This window comes from Trichomycterus rosablanca, chromosome 14, assembly GCF_030014385.1.
Source record: "Trichomycterus rosablanca isolate fTriRos1 chromosome 14, fTriRos1.hap1, whole genome shotgun sequence".
Lineage (NCBI taxonomy): Eukaryota > Metazoa > Chordata > Actinopteri > Siluriformes > Trichomycteridae > Trichomycterus > Trichomycterus rosablanca.
In genome coordinates, this window is record NC_086001.1 from 2294094 (window position 1) to 2302824 (window position 8731).

Sequence of the window (8731 nt, forward strand, 5' to 3'; positions counted from 1 at the left end):
GATACTGGTGTCGGGTATTTGCCCGATACCGCGCTCATTAACTCGTACTCGTACTCGTAAACGAGGCTCCGATACTAAACATCCGATACCGTGTCTATTGCTACGTTACGCCTAGTTCACACTACACGATTTTTGCCCTGATTTTCGCTCGGCGGCTGGTCGGCGCTAGATTTACCGGCTCGCGAGCTTCTGACAAGCTAAACGTTGTGCACATCATACATACGATGCAATTTTGCTGATTGAAAATATTACTTTAAAAAAATAATACAGTCCGACCCCATCTGAGCCGATTCTATCAGTACATTATATAAGTTCGTGGTTACATTTGGTAAATCGTAAGCGGTTCTTGCTTTTTGATGTAGATGAGAGCAGAAAACATTACTTCAGAGTCGAGCATAGACAAAAGTTCATCAATTACTAAGTTGGTTAGTTCAGGACAATCTGCTCTGACTGACAGAAAACGTTTAGCTCCACAGACAGAACGACTCCGAGTCGGCTCCCGCTCTGTGGTAATAAGCAGTATAATTAAGCCTGAGCTTTTTAAGGTAAGCGAGTCACACAGAATGTTCTGTAGTAGTTGGTGTTTATTCACAACCGCAACATTCATTAAACAGTAAACACGGAGAGATGACTGAGAAAAAAAACTTACGCTGCGCTTAAAATGAATTGACTCCTGAATCACTTTTATCGATACTGTGAACAGAGCGTCTCTCTTAAAGACACACACACGTCCTATAACAGCTGTCATTGCTTTTGTCACCGGTTATCTTCACTGATACCGTTTCCCTGAAAATAAGACGGTGTCTTATATTAATTTTTGCTCCCAAAGATGCGCTAGGTCTTATTTTCAGGGGATGTCTTATTTTTCCATGAAGAAGAATTCACATTCATTGCTGAACCAAAAAAATTAACATTTATTATATACTGTATATATACTGTATATATACTGAGCCACTTGTACAGCAGGGACGGTATTGCAGCCTCCGGCCACCAGGGGGAGCTCACCACAGCACACTCGTACAGCACAGCAGGGACAGCGTACGGTCCAAACAAAAACTTTGCTAGGTCTTACTTTCGGGGGAGGCCTTATATTTAGCAATTCAGCAAAACCTCTACTAGGTCTTATTTTCGGGGAAACACGGTAGCTCTATTTTGAAGGTTTTTTTTCAGACTGAACTGAATAACATAAAACGTGCTTGAGTGCGTGGTCAGTTAGACTAATGAGATGTGTCTCCCGTGGGTGAAAAATGAATTGCTTTAGTTTTAGAAGTAAAAAAAATCTCGTAATGCCACGCCCCCCCCGGTCAGGCACTGGCGCCCCCCCCAGACAAGTACTCCCCCAGGTTGAAAACCCCTGTTCTAACATGTCAGATATCTGATCCAATAGGTATTGGTATCGGTATCGGCAAGTACAAAAATGCATGTACTTGTACTCGGTTGGGAAAAAATGGTATTGATGCATCCCTAGTTTAAATATTATAGAGTGAAGGAACTCCAGTGGCCTACACAAAGCCCTAAACCTCATAACCTCAACCCTACTGAACACAAACAAAAGGAATTGGAATATCCCTGCACAAATGTCCACAGACATATAAACTTACTAAGGGGTGAAAAGTACGGTGGCCGAGAAGTGCAAAACAAATTAACATTTTAGAAAACAAAATTACAAAAAAAACAAAAACAAATTTACAACAAAAACAAAAACAAGCCGCTCAGGTGGCGCAGCGGTAAAAAAAAAAAGACACGCGCTGCAACCAGAGCTGGATTTCAAAGGAGCGTCGTTTCGAATCCAGCTCTGCCTTCACGGTCGAGGCTGGGCGGCTATGGACAACGATTGGCCTGTTGTCCGGGTGGGGGGCGGGACTTGAGACCGTAGGGGATGCTCTCTCAGGAACGGGGCGGTTGCGCCCTCTGCTGGCTGGTTGGTGGCGCCTGTATGGAGACAGGAGGGGGTGCGGCGGGGTGTGTGATCCTCCGTGCACAGTACTCTGCCACGCTGCACTCGTCAAGTGTGGATGATAAGACGGTCGATTGGCTGTGCACGTTTCGGAGGAGGCGTGGAACGGCCTCGTCAGCCCCAATCAGGAGCAGGAATCCGCACTAATGAGAGGATGATAGATGGGACGAAATTGGACGTGCTAAATTTATTTTAAAAAAAAATAAATAAAAAAAATAAATAAATAAAATAAAAAACAAAAACAAATTTACAAGAGCTGAAACACTTTTACCACTGCTGAAACAAATTTGCAAACGGCTGATCTGACGGAAAGGGTAGGTACAATACACAGGAAGTGCTCGTTGCCTACATGCTGTCAATCAAACTGTTTCTCTGGGGTGAAGTGAACGGAGTTTGTGATGGTAACGCTAAACAATGTTTTGTCTATTTTGTGGAAATCATTTTATCCAGTTGACCCGCTTTAGTTTTTCTTGTGGGAAGTTCTTAGATTGTTTGTGCAGATGTTTAGACGTGGCCTGTGCATCTCTGTCTACCGTCCACTCTTCTAAACATCTAAAGTATTCCCACAAGAAAAACAAAAGCGGCCAACTGGCTGAAATAATTAACACAAAATGGACAAAACATTGTTTATTAGGGACGGAACATTTGATACCGAGGATTTGAAGCCTGTTTTACTTTTGTAACACTGGACTCAGTGTATCGGAGCTTATATTAAACCAGCAGGAATGTGCGGGACTGATTTAAAGCTTTGGCGCTGTGTTTTATCTCACTGACTATATAAGAGACAGTTGAACCAGGTTTACAAACCGTCCCGTAAAATACAGAATCCTTCTTTATCTGGAGACTAAACGCCGTGCTCCGTATTGAACTGATACAGGACGCTTTGTTCTGTATTTTTATCAATGGGAGACTGGGTGATGTGTAGGAAACAGAAGGAAACTGCTGCTACCGTGGGAATTAGAAAGCGTTTGGTTATTATATTAAGTAGTATTCGCTTTTATTCTTAGTAACTCGGTGTTTATCAGGTTCATCAGCATAATAACCTGTTTAATACACCGCTGTATGAGTAGCGCAGTGGGCAGAGTGTGTTGTTCTGCCTAAAATATGGTTCTGACTTATTATTATAAAGAATTAAAATAATAAATGTTAAACACCCTAAATAAAACATTTTGATAATGTTCTCATGACGGTGTAAGACCTGTTATATTTCTTATAGGTGCAACCCTAACCACCCCCCCTCCTCCCCCACTCAGGTATTTTCAGCACAATCAGGAAAAAGCTTCAAAAGCTTTAATGAGGCTTCATCTGCACATCACTATTGTTTAGCGTTACCATCACAAACTCCGTTCACTTCACCCCTGAAACAGTTTGATTGACAGCAGGTAAGCAACAAGCACTTCCTGTAAATAGTACCTACCCTTTCTGTCAGATCAGCCGTTTGCAAATTTGTTTTTGTTTTGTTGTAAATTTGTTTTTGTTTTTTTGTAATTTTGTTTTTGTTTTTTGTAATTTTGTTTTTGTTTTTTTTATAATTTTGTTTTCTAAAATGTTAATTTGTTTTGCACTTCTCGGCCACCGTAGAAAAGCAACTCCATACTGAAATCAATGGTTCGGGGATATCCAATAAGCATAAGGACAGGTGTCTTTTTGGATAAAAACTGTTTGCATGAGTTGTACAAACTGCTGGGTTAGTTGCTGAGTTCCTTTACAATGTTCTTACCATTCAGTAGGAGGATTGATAAAAGATTCAGCTTCATGACTGATGAGAAGCTGTAGAGAAAAAAAGAATAAAGTTAAATGAAATAAAAAGTATCTTAGACAGACAGACAGACAGACAGACACAGATAGATAGATAGATAGATAGATAGATAGATAGATAGATAGATAGATAGATAGATAGACAGACAGACAGACAAGACAGACAGATAGATATATACTTTATTAATCCCAAAGAAATTAATTAAACCTTGTTATTATTATTATCATCACACAGTAATGAAACACAGTGAATTCAGGTCTTTTGGTTCATTTATTGCAAAAATTGTCTAGCACTTTAATAAAAACAGATACACAATCATGTTTTTACTTTTACAGTGTTTGCCAAGGTTGAAAAGAAAACCCAAGAGAAAAAATGTCCAGGCAAGTCTGCCATGAATTAAAAGCAGCCGGAAAACAAGTGTCACTGTAAACAATCAAGCAAGCTTTACATCACCATGGGCTTAGAGGATCCAACACAAGCAAGAAAGAAGCTCCTGATCCTGTAACCAGTAACTGACGTGTGTCAAAATTTAGGCTGTTGGTCATTGGGCAAGAGTTTCTTCCTATTAGCATTTAAATTCATCACAATTACCAAAAGGTTCCATTACAATGCACTCATTTTGAGGTATTATGGATTTAAGTTTTTATTTTTTCTTTATTTTATTTTAAATGGCAAAAATAACAAGCTCCAAAACCTAGAGACAACATGAAAGCAGCATGAAAGCAGACTGATTTCCCTACATTTGAAAAAGGAAAAACACTTAGATTCACTCATGCCTTGAGGTCAATCATGCCTTGAAGTTGTTTTGGTTAGTTTGTTTGATTTTTACTTACAAAAACCTTAATAACACAAATCGAAGTTTTCAAACCGCTATTGAAAAACGTTTTTACAGCTTTACAAACTTCAAATAACAAACAAACAGGAACTGAGTAAAGGACCATATTTAATTTATCCAGATGTAACATTTGCCAACACTTAATAAACCTTTGTTGAGCACTTATGGTGACTGAAGCACTAAATACAGGCTTATTGTTAACATGGTTAAAATCGAGTGTAGAGAAGAAAGTAATAATAATAATAATAATAATAATAATAATAGTTGTTAATATGACATGAATGTAAAAAGTAGTCCATGTTCCAATTATTTAGACACATTAAAAATACTGTTGCAAAAATCATTGAAAGCCAGCACTAACTTTAAAACAAGCCTGTCTATAACTGCAGCTATAATAAAGACACGGAAACATACCTGTGAGCCACAGATCTGAAAGCTGAAGGTAAAAGCTGCGTCTCGAATTTGGTTTAGATCACTGCTTACATGTTTAGAACATCATTTCCATATTCACTAAAACACGTCATTCAGTTTAACCAGAATTAAAAACTGCAAATGCTGAATGTGAATAAAGAGACATTTTGTTCTTTACATGCATTTTACATGAGATAATGTAAAAAAAAACCCAAGATATAATTTAGTAGACGTGATAATCCAGCTCTAACCTCAGCAAAAAGCTTACAGTACGTTATTTAAATATAATAACAAATATTCAACATGTTACATTAAAGTACACATTCCTTCTGCTTTTCAGATTCTATAATAATCAGATTATACAACCACGGGTGACTATTTATTTATTTTATTTTATTTAACCAGGAAATTAATCTCACTGAGATTTACAATCTCATTTGCAGGAGAGTCCTGGCCAAGATAAGCAGCAACATAGTACATAGTTACACTTACACAAACAACATACGACAAACATGAATACATAATATAGACAATACAATGCTCATTTAAAACAATTACAAACCGTTTTACCTATGTCTATATTCAAAAACATGTTTTTAAAATAACTTAAATTCACCAAATCCTGCAATTTTAAAACATTCTGCAGTGTATTCCAGTCTGATGGTGCAGCATGTTTCCCTAATTTCGTACTATAACAAGATACCTTATTTAGAAATTATTTAGACCATTTTGTGATTTTTTGGTATTAAATTAATAAAATAGCTTAAAAAATAGTTTTTTTTAACCATTATTATTATTAATATTATTATTGTTATTATTAATACAAATCCTGTTTGCTTGAATCTTTTCCTTGAGATGTGACTAGAACTCGGTGGTAAATTGAGGTATAATACATAGATCAGAGCAAGAATTTAAAACTGCATCTAAAGCTACAAGTGTTAGCTTTGTAGGTCTTGTAGGATACTGGTCAGGAAAGTAAAAAAGAAGCAAGTCACTACAAAAAAAGGAACTTCAGAAGTCCACTGCAGAGATGGAAGAGCTTGTTGAATGGAATACAAGCTCTGCAGTCCGTAAATCAGGTCTTTATGGCCTATATGTAACAAGACTGAAGAAATGAATGCATGAATGCACACAGCGCTTTTTGTAACGTGTAACATGACGTAAACAAATTTTCTCTCTTCCAGCCACCACAGCAGAACTAAGCTCACACAATAATGAGAACTAAAATAAAGTACATTTAAGTGTTTTATATTTTATTTACTCATTATTTCAAAATAAATTAAATTATATTTTGAGCATTTTTGCTCAAATTATTCTGTTTGGCAAAAGTCTTCTTGTGTGCAAGCTTTAAAGAAGAAAAGGAAAACAAATAACCATGCAAACTACCCACCTCCAGTTCGTTCCAAAAGATCATTTACATGTTAAATTAGTAGGGATACTAGAGATTACTTTACATAGACATACGTCTGAGAGAGGCCTGAAAACCCCCGAGTTTACGTAGTTAGCCATGGGACAAAGCATTTTTGTGACAGTTTAAATAAGAAAGCCCTGATCTTTTAATAATTGTACACATTTCTCCTCAACCTTTAAAAGTGTATCTACTCAAAACTGCATAAATGTGCACTGTTCAGGTACATAATGCCTTCGTTATCTGCTTTATTTAATACATTATATACGTAGGTTTACATTAAACTTTGTGATTTTGAAAATGGTATCACCGTATTAATAAACTGTAACAGAATGGATAAAATAAATACAGCATGTGTTAACATGAAGAAAATAAAAAATGTTGTCAATATCAAAGCTGAACTGCTACTCAGAAGAAAACAAAACCATCAGAATGCTTTTCTTTGTGAGGTCTATAAGTATGGCACAGCCTGGCCACAAAAACATGAAACTTAAATAAGCCTCCAAAACATGAAAGAGATCTAATAATAGTAAAACTAAAGGTTCAGAACACTAAACACATCCTGTAGATCAATTTAATGAATCGTAATCAAATCACAATCAAAATGCTCAGGCTGCTCCTTCTAACTTTATCATCCAATGTGTTACCTGAAATGTTTGTATAGTCAAATCGATAAAAATCATACAAAGTGTCAATAATAATAAAGAATACTTTTTAAGGCAGTGTACTGAATACTGTTGCACCAGATAAAGAATAATACAAACAACAAAAGCCCACCCATTTAGAGGAAAGATATGATTGGTGAATTTTACTGAAATTCGAAATTGGTCTGACATTGAATTGCTGTTTGCACCAATGACCATCTTCCTTCCAGCTACAACAGAGGTGGTAAAATTTGAAATGGGATACAAAGAGGTGTCTCTAATTAAACCCATCATATTGCACAAAGTACTATATATATATACTGTATATACACTGTCAAAAAAATGAAGAGAACAATTAATCACAGTATGACACAGTCAGATAAACTTCAGGGATATCAGAAGTGATTCTGATTTAAGTTCACCTGCTTTGGTACAAATGAAAGTGACAACAGGTGCATCGGAGAGGCAACAGCAAGACAACCACCAAAAAGGAATTGTTTACAGGTGGTCACAGACAAATTCTCTCTCCTTATCCTTCCTGACTGATCAATTTTCAAATGTCAAATGTACTTGTATAACGCTTGTTACAATAAACATTGTCTCAATGAAACTTTACAGCATCCAGGTTCACCAGTTCAAAAACCCATCTTGAGCAAGCCAAGGGCGAAAGTGGAAAGGGAAAACACCCTTAAAATTACAGGAAGAAACCTTGGGAGGAACCAGACTCATAATTTATTCAAGGTGGAGTAGTGTGGATGTTTTTGCATGGGGTTTGCATATTCTCCCTGTATCTGTGTGGGTTTTCCCCTACAGTCCAATGACATGCAGCTACTGACATGGAGCTACTCAAATTGTCCTAAGTGTGACAGTGTGCATGTGTGTGTGCATGTGTGTGTGTGTGTGTGTTTACCCTGTGATGGACTGGCGACCTGTCCAGGGTGTTTGGATACATTTTGCCCAGTGAATCGGACCCACCGTGACCCTGAAAAGAATAAAGTAGTGGTATCGCCGATACTGATACCGATACCTTTTACTTATAAAGCAGCTTATTTACTTTCATGTAGGGAAGAGCAGTATGTCATGATTTATAGGGTGAATGTATCATCGATATGCTTTGACGACTAAATGATTTTGTTAATTAGTTAATCATGTGCATGTGAAAACTCACTACGGCTTTTAGGTGAATAAAAAGTAATTTTATTAATGTAATAAACTTTAATGAAGGCTGGGTTTTTTGTTAAACAATTATATAATAAGAAAACTGAATTCCACCTCTCATTGCACTTTCATTGCACACACACACACACACACACACTACTTTTTGATAAAATGGGAAGAACGAACTAAATGTAGCGGAGAAAAAACTGAAACTAAAGTGTCAATCCCATAAGAATCCAGAATCCTGTAGAATAAAGTGGTGGCAAAGATTCAGACAATGAATGAACGAATACATGACAGTAGGTGTCATCCTGTAACAGTCTGAATGTAATAATAATAACAGCAGAATTGTTTTACCACTGTGTTTTATCAAGATGTGTTCTGTGTTTACTCTAATTTAGTCTGAATAAATGACTGTGTTACAGAATACATTCTATTATCCAGACATCACTACTTTTCTAAGCATTCTGGTCAACCCTGGATATTTGTACCCAACACAGAAATTAGATTTTAAAGACGTGCACGAATATTTCTATTAAAACAACAATTTTAACATGTT